This window comes from Oncorhynchus mykiss, chromosome 14 (assembly GCF_013265735.2).
Source record: "Oncorhynchus mykiss isolate Arlee chromosome 14, USDA_OmykA_1.1, whole genome shotgun sequence".
Lineage (NCBI taxonomy): Eukaryota > Metazoa > Chordata > Actinopteri > Salmoniformes > Salmonidae > Oncorhynchus > Oncorhynchus mykiss.
The window spans coordinates 9538598-9550988 of record NC_048578.1 but is presented as its reverse complement, the minus strand read 5'-3'; the positions used below and the strand labels follow the sequence as shown (position 1 = coordinate 9550988).

The 12391-nt window shown below is 44.2% G+C and overlaps 1 long non-coding RNA gene across 1 annotated transcript in view; it reads right to left on the bottom strand.

The window, feature by feature from the left end:
- LOC110488754 overlaps nt 1–12124 on the bottom strand; it is a 138982-nt gene extending 126858 nt beyond the window's left edge. Inside the window, exon 1 of the long non-coding RNA XR_002468479.2 lies at nt 11749–12124. This is a non-coding gene — a long non-coding RNA (uncharacterized LOC110488754). The remainder of the gene's footprint in view (nt 1–11748) is intronic.
- Nucleotides 12125–12391: the final 267 nt, after the last annotated feature.

The window sequence follows — 12391 nt, the reverse complement described above, 5'->3', positions numbered from 1 at the left end:
TGCCTTTTACAGAGGAGTGGCTTCCATCTGGCCACTCTACCATAAAGGCCTGATTGGAGGAGTGCTGCAGAGATGGTTGTCCTTCTGGGTGGTTCTCTCATCTCTCATCTCATCTCCACAGAGGAACTCTGGAGCTCTGTCAGAATGACCATTGAGTTCATGGTCACCTCCCTGACCAAAGCACCTCTCCCCCGATTGCTCAGTTTGGCCGGGCAGCCAGCTCTAGGAAGAGTCTTGGTGGTTCCACTGTGTTCTTGGGGAACTTCAATGCTGTAGATTTTTTTGATACCCTTCCCCAGATCTGTGTCAAGGCTCTAAGGACAATTCCTTTGATCTCATGGCTTGGTTTTTGCTCTGACATGCACTGACAACTGTGGGACTTTATATTAACAGTTGTGTGCCTTTCCAAATCATGTCCAATCAATTGGATTTACCACAGGTGGACTCCAATCAAGTTGTAGAAACATCTCAAGGATGATCAATGGAAACAAGATGCAACTGAGCTCAACTTTGAGTCTCATAGCAAAGGGTCTGAATACTTATGTACATATGTTATTTATTTTTTATATTTTTTATACATTTGCAAACATTTACAAAAACCTGTTTTCGCTTTGTCATTAAAGGGTATTGTCTGTAGATTGATGAGGAAAATGTTTTATTTAATACATTTTAGAATAAGGGTGTAACGTAACAAAATGTGGACAAAGGGAATGGGTCTGAATATTTTCTGAATGCAGCGTTTACAGGCAAGGAGATACACACAAAGTCAACAAAGTCTGTTTTTTACATTAATTGCGAATGACAAGTTACTCTCTCAATTCGAAAAATCTTTCCAACACTCCCACTCAATAACCACCAAGCCTCGGTGTGAAATAGATCATTGTCATGCTCTGATCCCATATCTCCACATACACTATATATAGAAAAGTATGTGGACACCCCTTCAAATTGATGGATTTGGCTAGTTCTACCACACCCATTGCTGACAGGTGTATAAAACCAAGCACACAGCCATGCAATCTCCATAGACAAACATTGGCAGTAAAATGGCTTTACTGAAGAGCTCAGTGACTTTCAACGTGGCAACGTAATTTATTTTACAAGGCAAGTCAGTTAAGAACAAATTCCTAATTTCAATGACGGTCTAGGAACAGTGGGTTAACTGCCTTGTTCAGTGGCAGTTAACTGCCTCCGGAAGCAACGTCAGCACAATAACTGTTCGTTGGGAGCTTCATGAAATGGGTTTCCATGGCCGAGAAGCCGCACACAAGCCTAATGTCACTATGCACAATGCCAAGCTTCGGCTGGAGTGGTGTAAAGCTCGCCGCCATTGGACTCTGGAGTGATGAATCACAATTCACCATTGGATACCAATGGAACACTTCCTGCCCCAATGCATAGTGCCAACTGTAAAGTGTGGTGGAGGAGAAATATTGGTCTGGGGCTGTTTTTCATGGTTCGTGCTAGGCCCCTTAGTTCCAGTGAAGGGAAATCTTAACTCTACGGCATACAATGATATTCTAGACGATTCTGTGCTTCCAACTTTGTGGCAACAGTTTGGGGAAGGCCCTTTCTTGTTTCAGCATGACAATGCCCCCGCGCACAAAGCAAGGTCCATACAGAAATGGTTTGTCGAGATCGGTGTGGAAGAACTTGACTGGCCTGCACAGAGCCCTGACCTCAACCCCATCGAACACCTATGGGATAAATTGGAACGCTGACTGCGAGTCAGGTCTAATCGCCCAAATCAGTGCCTGACTTCCCTAATGCTCTTGTTGCTGAATGGGAAGGAAGTCCCCACAGCAATGTTCCAACATCTAATGGAAAGCCTTCCCAGAAGAGTGGAGGCTGTTATAGCAGCAAAGGGAAAACCAACTCCATATTAATGCCATGATTTTGGAATGAGATGTTCCACGAGCAGGTGTCCACATACCTTTGGTCATGTAGTGTAGTTTACAATCAAAGTTACCTGCTGCATATCTCCAAATTCTGTGATCAGCTCTTCTGCTTCCAGTTGCTCTCGGTGTATCCATTATAGCTCAGTGGGTGTATTATACAATGCGTCCATATGACCGAGGGAGACACATTCATAACGAGAGTGCAGAGGCCTGCCCGCCGTCCCATGATAGATTGAGCCCCATCTGTGCAAAAGCCCATCGTTCGATCACATGTAATCAGTTTTTTGTCAATATAGCCACACAGCACACTGAACATCCCCTGTGCCGTTTCATGCTCGGGAATCGAGAGGCAGAACAATATGTCATCGTGAATAGCATCCCCCAACATTTAGCAAACAAAAGTCAATGCATGGGCATCTCTGCCTTCAGCTAACATCTATTTAGAGAGCATAAGGTGGGGAGTTTTTGAGTCAATCAGTCAGAGCTATAGCATCAATTCTTAGTTTCACAGTGTTCCCTGACAAAGGTACTGATGTGAGTTTCTGCCTCCCCACACATTGTTTTCAGCATTTCAATTGCGGCCGGTAATATCAGTCTGCATTAGTGTGTGGTTTCATAGCATAGAGGGTTTAGCCATTCACCATGGAAATTATTCAAGTGCAGCGGTCATGTGCGTCTTTTCCCACAATCTAAGGGCGCTCTCTGGTTGAAACTTTTAGATTTGAATCATTTTCATCTCGATTTTTAAGGTTAACCTTACATTACAATGATTTTGAGAGACAAAGATGATATTATGACAGTCATTTTTTTTTTACCAGGATTTTGGAAATTCTCCCGCGACCCCATTTTCATATCAGGTAACTCTGTTGAACATGTTTGCAACCCACATTGTTCTGAGTAATTTAATGGCTTCAATATGGAAAGATATTGTTCAAACACAGCAATCACACTGAAAAAGGCCTCTATGTCTATAAAAATGTATTATGTCTGAGCCAAGGACATGCCCAACACTGTCAATAGGCCAGATTAAATTCACTATTGATCAGACAAAAAAACAAAAAAAAAGGTGAATAAATCCAATCAAAGTCTAATAAAATACAAATAAACTTGTTTTAAACGTCTAAATACAGTTACAGGTACCATAATGGGCACATAATATCAGACCTAAAACAACAGACTATAGAGGGTTTCCAAACCTTTTTTTACAAGAGCTGGAAAAAATATCCAATAAAAAGAGAAAGGGGGAAGTGTCCACTCACCGTTATACTGCCCCCAAAACACACAGTACCAGTTAGAGGTCGACCGATTCATCAGAATGGCCGATTAATTAGGGCCATTTTCAAGTTTTCATAACAATCGGTAATCTGCATTTTCTGAACACCGATTATGGCTGATTACATTGCACTCCACGAGGAGACTGCATGGCACCTGTTATGCGAGTGCAGCAAGGAGCCAAGGTAAGATACCTGGCTCCTTGTGACAAGGTCGGGGTGGTATACAAAAGATAACCCTATTTGGTAAAAGACCAAGTCCATATTATGGCAAGAACAGCTCAAATAAGCAAAGAAAAATTACCATCAATACTTTAAGACATGAAGCAGTCAATGTGGAAAATTTCAAGAACTTCAAGTGAAGTCGCAAAAACCATCCAGCGCTATGATGAAACGGACTCTCATGAGGACCGCCACAGGAAAGGAAGACCCAGAGTTTCCTCTGCTGCAGAGAATAAGTTCATTAAAGTTACCAGCCTCAGAAATTGCAGCCCAAATAAATGCCTCATAGAGTTCAAGTAACAGACAAACCTCAACATCAAATGTTCAGAAGAGACTGCGTGAATCAGGCCTTCATTGTCAAATTGCTGCAAAGAAACCACTACTAAAGGACACCAATAATAAGAAGAGACTTGCTTGGGTCAAGAAACACGAGCCATATGGACATTAGACCGGTGGAAATCTGTCCTTTGGTCCAAATGTGAGATGTTTGGTTGCAACCGCCGTGTCTTTGTTAAACACTTTTTTGGTTACTACATGATTAAATATGTGTTATTTCATCGTTTGATGTCTTCACTATTATTCTACAATGTAGAAAATAGTCAAAATAAAGAATAACCCTTGAATGAGTAGGTGTGTCCAAACTTTTAACTGGTACTGTATATAAACTCATCAAAAAAAGAAACATCCCTTTTTCAGGACCCTGTCTTTCAAAGATAATTCCTAAAACTCCAAATAACTTCACAGATCTTCATTATAAAGGGTTTAAACACTGTTTCCCATGCTTGTTCAATGAACCATAAACAATTAATGAACATGCACCTGTGGAACAGTCGTTAAGACACTAACAGCTTACAGATGGTAGGCAATTAAAGTCACAGTTATGAAAACTTGGGACACTAAAGAGGTCTTTCTACTGACTCTGAAAAACACCAAAAGAAAGATGCCCAGGGTCCCTGCTCATCTGCGTGAACGTGCCTTAGGCATGCTGCAAAGAGGCATGAAGGCTGCAGATGTGGCCAGGGCAATACATTTCAATGTATAACTTGCAGGTGCCTTGGTTATAAGAGTAGGGTAACATCTCACAGCAAGAACTGGCAAATCTGGTACAGTCCACGAGGAGGAGATGCACTGCAGTACTTAATGCAGCTGATGGCCACACCAGATCCTGACTTTAACTTTTGATTTTGACCCCCCCTTTGTTCAGGGACACATTATTCCATTTCTGTTAGTCACATGTCTGTGGAACTTATTCAGTTTATGTCTCAGTTGTTGAATCGTGTTATGTTCATTCAAATATTTACACATGTTAAGTTTGCTGAAAATAAACACAGTTGACAGAGAGGACGTTTCTTTTAATTTGCTGAGTTTAGATATCCCTGCTGAAAGGTTGAATATGGCCAGCGGTGACATTGCCACGTTGAAAGGCAAATAAAGCCTACAAGCGAATTCAGTACTGAATCGCGATTTGACAGTTAGGTCCAACAGGCAAAAGCGGAAGAAAAACAATAAGCAGCCTTTTTAAATAACATGATGTTCCTAAACGGGCTCCCTACTGTCACTGACATGACACCTTTCACCCAATGGACATCGCACATAATGAGTCAAAACCTTTTACCGAAGCTGGACAAAGATAATGTCCAATATAAATAAAAAATGGGAATGTGGTTTGACTGTTTTCCTGCTCGTGATATTTCAATAAAACATTGGTAATGTGCATAAGGCTACTGTGTGCGCCTCTGCTATTCAAATCAATGCCATTACCAACTGCATTACCGCTAAGACCATGTTTAGGTCGGTATTAAATACAGTGCCTTGCGAAAGTATTCGGCCCCCTTGAACTTTGCGACCTTTTGCCACATTTCAGGCTTCAAACATAAAGATATAAAACTGTATTTTTTTGTGAAGAATCAACAACAAGTGGGACACAATCATGAAGTGGAACGACATTTATTGGATATTTCAAACTTTTTTAACAAATCAAAAACTGAAAAATTGGGCGTGCAAAATTATTCAGCCCCTTTACTTTCAGTGCAGCAAACTCTCTCCAGAAGTTCAGTGAGGATCTCTGAATGATCCAATGTTGACCTAAATGACTAATGATGATAAATACAATCAACCTGTGTGTAATCAAGTCTCCGTATAAATGCATCTGCACTGTGATAGTCTCAGAGGTCCGTTAAAAGCGCAGAGAGCATCATGAAGAACAAGGAACACACCAGGCAGGTCCGAGATACTGTTGTGAAGAAGTTTAAAGCCGGATTTGGATACAAAAAGATTTCCCAAGCTTTAAACATCCCAAGGAGCACTGTGCAAGCGATAATATTGAAATGGAAGGAGTATCAGACCACTGCAAATCTAACCTCCAGACGAGCTTCAATGCCATACAACTCTCCTTCCGTGGCCTCCAACTGCTCTTAAATGCAAGTAAAACTAAATGCATGCTCTTCAACCGATCGCTGTCCACACCTGCCCGCCCGTCCAGCATCACTACTCTGGACGGTTCTGACTTAGAATATGTGGACAACTACAAATACCTAGGTGTCTGGTTAGACTGTAAACTCTCCTTTCAGACTCACATTAAGCATCTCCAATCCAAAATGAAATCTAGAATCTGATTCCTATTTCGCAACAAAGCATCCTTCACTCATGCTGCCAAACATACCTTCGTAAAACTGACTATCCTACCGATCCTTGACTTTGGCGATGTCATTTACAAAATAGCCTCCAACACTCTACTCAGCAAATTGGATGCAGTCTATCCCTCACCATAGCAGCACCCACCCATAGCACGCGCTCCACAGGTATATTACACTGGTCACCCCCAAAGCCAATTCCTCCTTTGGCCGCCTTTCCTTCCAGGTCTCTGCTGCCAATGACTGGAATGAACTGCAAAAATCACTGAAGCTGGAGACTCATATCTACCTCACTAGCTTTATGCACCAGCTGTCAGAACAGCTCACAGATCACTGTACCTGTACATAGCCCATCTGTAAATAGCCCATTATTTATTTGATTGATTTATTTTGCAACCCAGTATCTCTACTTGCACACTCATCTTGTGCACATTTATCACTCCAGTGTTTTATTGCTATATTGTAATTTATTTAGCCACTATGGCCTATTCATTGCCTTACCTCCCTTATCCTACTTCCTTTGCACACACTGTATATAGACATTTTCTATTGTATTATTGACTGTATGTTTGTTTATTCCATGTGTAACTCTGTGTTGTTGTTTGTGTCGCACAGCTTTGCTTTATCTTGGCCAGGTCGCAGTTTTAAATGAGAACTTGTTCTCAACTAGCCTACCAGGTTAAATAAAGGTGAAATAACAATAAATAAATAAAAAGCATAAAATAAATAATAATAATAGCTAATATCTGAGGAGAGCAAGCAAACGCTTCAGTCTGGTAGTTAGGTACCTGAGGCAGCTAAACAAGATGTCTTCTCGCCTTTTCTCTTGTCTGGGTCTTGTGTGCACTCTAAACCCTCTATGTACACAGTGTGAGGACTGCCCTGGGATGAGTCTCCAAATAAAATGAGGAGGGAGGGAAAACATTTGCATTGCAAATACACCATGGATGCAAATCCTGTTTGCCTTGTCGGTTGGAGGGCTGATGTGGAGCTGGAGGATGGAGAGAAGCACTGACAGATCTAGGAATCCCCCCCTGGATCTGGACCACCATCCCTGGTCCTCCTCTCCCACCCAGCCACCCCACTCCCCCGACATGGGTCCAACACCCTTACCTCCTCCCCCAGGGGGGGTCAAGGGGAATTTAACATGCAGGTCCCACATTCCTCCAAGGTGATAATTGCCCTGGCAGCAGGCAGGGGACCCTCATGAGCAGGGTAAACAAGCGGAGGGGTGTATCTCTCCCCTAAAAACACTGGCCCCCGCTACCTCTGCATTCCCACTCCTCAACGTCAAGTACGGCTGTTGCCCCGTGAATTATGGCATCAAGCACGTCGGCCCCTGACAGCGTATGTCGCCCATGACGCCCATCGAACCGGCTGCAGGGTTTATTTAGTCGCTAAGAGTGCAGAGCTGTTTGCTAGAAGAGCCCCTATCAGCCCCTACTACCAGGTCAGAGCAGACAAGCCTCTTCACACATTATAGATCCTATTCAACCAGGGACAGGCTAATGCCCTTTAAATAGACTGTTAGAGTCTGGCTAGCTGGGATTTATGGAGGAATCATCACGGCCGTCACCGCTCCCACAAACATCCTCTCAGCTTAATCACCCCCCCTCAATCATCTCTCCACCTTTTCCCCCGTTGTCGGTGGACAAAGAGTGGTGTAAGCAGAGGGTGATGGATGGAGCTGGCCTACCACAAGTCTGCCCCTGTTACTGTAGAGCTGCTGCTCTCTTTCTTTCCACTCATCCATCAAACTACAGTCCGATCATCATCACTCCATCCTACGCTTATATCTTAATGGCCAATCATATGTTCACCGCTTATATGTGACATGTAGTGTATATTATTAGCCTGAAGATGTAACTAATACGACCAGGGTAAATGTTCAGTAAGGTGACTTATGAAGCCTTCAGTATGTGGGGAATTCAGCTCTCTACACATAAATCCATCGATAATACTCTCGCAATCTCTCTTTGACAACCCCAGCAGGATCATATAAAATAATGTACCCTTTACCTTCTCATAGGCATCAATCAAATGCAGCAGAACACTTCTCGCTGTGCCATTTGCCTATTGTGTTCAGCCCACTGAGCTTACAGAGCCCAGACTGTTTGATCTGGGAGGCGGGGAGAGAGGGCCTATTCTTGTGGGCCTGTGTTTCCTGGTTTGTGCCCACATGTGGTTCCTTCCCTCCAGCCACACACTGAGGCTGAGGGAGGTTATAAAAGCTGAGGTGGTGATTAAGAAACAGGAATAATGACCTCCATAAAACCAGGAATGCGTTTAACTGCTACAGCAGCTCTGGAATCATTCTAAAGAGGAACGCCGGCATTAATATCAGGAATTATACCACTATTCTCAGGAAGGAATTTACTTATTGTATTTAGCGTATTTACTGTAATGTGGGACTTGAAATGAGGGTATACATGGGTATTAACGTCGTTTAGAAAGGAAAGGGGCATGGTAGTGCATGAGAGGCATAACCAGTATTTAGTGTAGTATGATTATGTCTCCATGGCTTGTAGGGTGAGCCGAGAAGATTTGAGCTCTACCTCAGTGGCGGTGCTGACCTAACTACCGGATTTACATTGTTGGAAATGTGTGGATCCTTCCAAATCCAGGATTAGAGGAGTCAAGCGTGTGCACTCTGACTTCCACTCTCTTTCTCCTCCTCCTTCACACGCACACAAACACACCCGTACACAAACACACATGGTATGGACTTGTAGCGGCCTTATGCTCCACAGGGAGCTAAGGGAAGTTTAAGTAAGTACACACACTCTGACTTCCTCTCTCTCACACACACACCCACACATGCATGGGCGCACACACACGCACACACTAAACTTCCACTTTATATCTTTCTTTCTATACACCCAAACACACACACACACACAAAAACACACATGCGTGGTGAGTCCCTGCTGCCTGCGTGCTCAGCACACCCAAACCCCATCACTTTCCTCATTACAAGAGATTCATGGCTTTTTAGGGGCTCTGCGCTTTATCAGGGGATTTCACATTTCCCAGGCTGCCACTTGACATGGCTCACCCAGCTGCCAGCAATCAAGCCAGGCTGCAGAATGGAGGGCTGCAGAGGGGCAGTGGCCGCCCAGCCTCCCCAGACTCCAGGCTGCACCTTGATTTGAGCCAAGCGCCAAAGAGCCACTGCTCCTGCTAAGCCCCCATAATTATAGGTCACAGATCTCTTCCTGCCTTCCACCCACATCACATACTGACCTGGCCTAATAGGGGTACTGGTGTGAGAGAGAGAGAGAGAGAGAGAGAGAGAGAGAGATAGAGAAAGAGAGAGAGAGCGGGTCAGGGGATTTTCTCTCTTTACTTGAGACAGTAAAAAAAGTGTGTATGTGTGTGTTTGTGTGTGTATGTGCGTGTGCACTCATGCACGTGTGTGAGTATGCGCGCGACTTGCGTAAAGTGTGTGTGTTTGTCTAATTGAGAGGTAAGCAAAAAAAATGCCTTTAAAGTTCCCAATAAATATCCTGCCCGTAATTTTAAACACCTGCCCATAAACCCCTAAGGAATGCTAAATGAAACCAAGTTGCAGAGCCAGTCTCCTGTCTGGAGTCTCACGTCAAGACAGCAGGATTTGTAATGGCTGTAACCAGGATTAGGGAGTTCAAGCAGAACAGCCAGGGAGAAGAAAAAAACTGCGCAGCAACAATACAGTACCTTTTTCCCCAGCAAGACGAGTAGCCTTCATAAGCCTTTCAACTTCACCATCAAACTTCAAGTTATGTACTCAATGGGGATAAAAACAAAGAACAAAATAACCTGATCATGTATGGAACTGGAACAAAGTGTGAGATCATCGCACGTGTGAAATCATGTCAAATGATTGTAATCATTAGGACTGGAGCATTTGTTTTGGTGAGTAATGGAATGCTATGAATACATGGTGGATCTACCCTGATCCCCCCCACCCCCTCGCCCTGACTGAGCTAGATATAGTAAGACAGATGATGATTATAATACACAATAACACATCCTACTGACCCCCCCCCCCCCCCCCCCAACACACACACACACACAAAGTGGCTGGACAGGAAGAAGCTCTTGAACTTGCTTTCGCTTCGGACCCCCAAGGGACGGGGAGGAGGGGGTATGTGGAGCTATCTGACCCCAGGGACGCAGACGCTACCCTCTTCGCCCCCATCTCTAGTTTCGATTCCCCTGGCTCCTGACGCCTACCTCCCTCTTGCACCTGTCGGCCGGCAATAGACCCCCCTCCCGGGACCTTTCAGCAGCCTGAATATATGGCCCTGCTCGCTGGCTCTGCCTGGCTAATTACTGCTGGGCCCATAGGCCATGCTAGGGCCAGGCGCTTAGTTACTACTGTTACCCTTAGCCTCCCTTAGCCTCTCTTAGCCCGGCCTGGCCCAGCTGCCCCCCCCCCCCCCCCCCTCACTCTACAGCATAGCAGGCAGCCTGGGCTCCTAGCTCATAGGCAAACTGAGCCACGAGTTGCCACAGTCGACCTGGAGATTAAGCACCCTGTCTACACGCAAGCCATGAACAATAGAGCTATCACTCCAGACGAGCAGGCAACAGCAGCTTGAGTCATACACACTCTTAATCCCATAGGTCGCTGCACGAACGCATCACACACATAGGCTACATTCATATACAGTGGTATGCAGGAGGCAATGTGCATTATTGTACAGTTATGGACATGTTTACTCCATTCGCACAGCATCAGTAGCCTAGTTAAAATATTCCATAAAATACCAGATATTCAATTAAATAATGGATACCATACCATGCATGCAAATCATGAGGGAATTCTTATAGGATAGCCTACCCACTGGGCACACACTGGTTGAATGAACGTTGTTTCCACGTCATTTAATTTCAATTCAAAATGTTGAATTGACGTCAGTGCCCAGTGGTACATTCGTGTAAATAATCAAAATACTTTCAAATTATGAAATATTTAGGCCTATTTGGAGAAAATGTATTCATATGATCTGCATATCACTTCATTATCCAATCAAATTCGTGTCCTGATAGATTTGTGCAGCAGTACATCCGAATATTCCACTAGAGTGTTATGAAATAAACAGCTCCCCCCACACACTACAGAAGCCTACCTCAGTTGAAAGAGGGCGGACAATAACAAACACCACGTGACTGAATGCAGTAATTTGAGCCTAGACGCACGAAAGAATCGGGCTCAGAGCGTCCTGCTGTCCCGCGGAGGAGGAGATGCACCAACTCATCCCAACACGGGGTGTTTATTTTCCTATCACTAGTTCGTAAATTCATCTGGCAACCTTAGGGTTTCAAGACAATATCTTGTATGAAAACATTTTCGTTTTTAAAACACATAATATCGCTCCAACATGCGCAATAACATTTATAGTACAATCGAAACAGTTAGGTAAGCTATTCAGCTGTTCTGAGTCTCGTCTCCCCCCTCTGTTTTCTGCCGATTGCACCTGCCATTCAAGCTGAGATCGTTACATAGATAATGTTCACTTTCGATCTAATTGCTGTACATATATTGTCGCCCTTTACATTACAGCCCTGTCCGTGGCTCAAAAGAGTGCGGCATCATGTACGTTATTTGTCTCCATAACACCTCTCGTTTACTGCATCACCGGCGTGAGACAGAGGGGGAAAGTGTGGCATAGCATCTGAACTTGTGCGTGGATGAAAGTAGACCGGTTTTAAAAAGCGCTCAGTCAGCACGCGACTCACTCAGTCTCCTGTGCCTCTGTCTCGCCTGCTTGGTTCACTCCTACATCCTCCAGCGAGCATCACTTGTCTGGACCCCGCTGCGAGGAAGCATCCTCCAGCAGCACGGGTTCTGGACATCCTAGGTAGTCCGTCCTGACGTTTGGACCCGGTGATGTCACATCCTGTCTGGGTAATACATAACAAGCCCAGGCATATCAAAATAAAAGATGAGAATTGGAAGTGATTTTTCCGGGTCACACGGACGAGTTCACAAGGTCAAGCAGGAAATAAGCGGCAGGCAGAAATACGCCATCCTGAGAGTTGTGAACATTTAAAGTGATACCGGATATACCATCTCGATCATCCGTTGGTGACACGGGCACATTATACTTTTATATAATCATCTGATCCACTACCATCCTATCCCTTGCAGATCCGCAGTCGACTTTTCATTTCCTGGTACGATGTGCGCATTTATACGTTGAGGCGTAAGCTATTATGCAATATGAGCTGCTGCATTGTCAGATACTGTTTTAACGTACAGTTTTTTTATCCAGAGGATATAGGCTAGTGAGCAGCTGGGTGGCTTTAAATTAATAGTTTACTGAGAAACGGAAAGCAGCAGTTGATGGAGAAAAAGAGACACTTGTTACATTGTACAGAC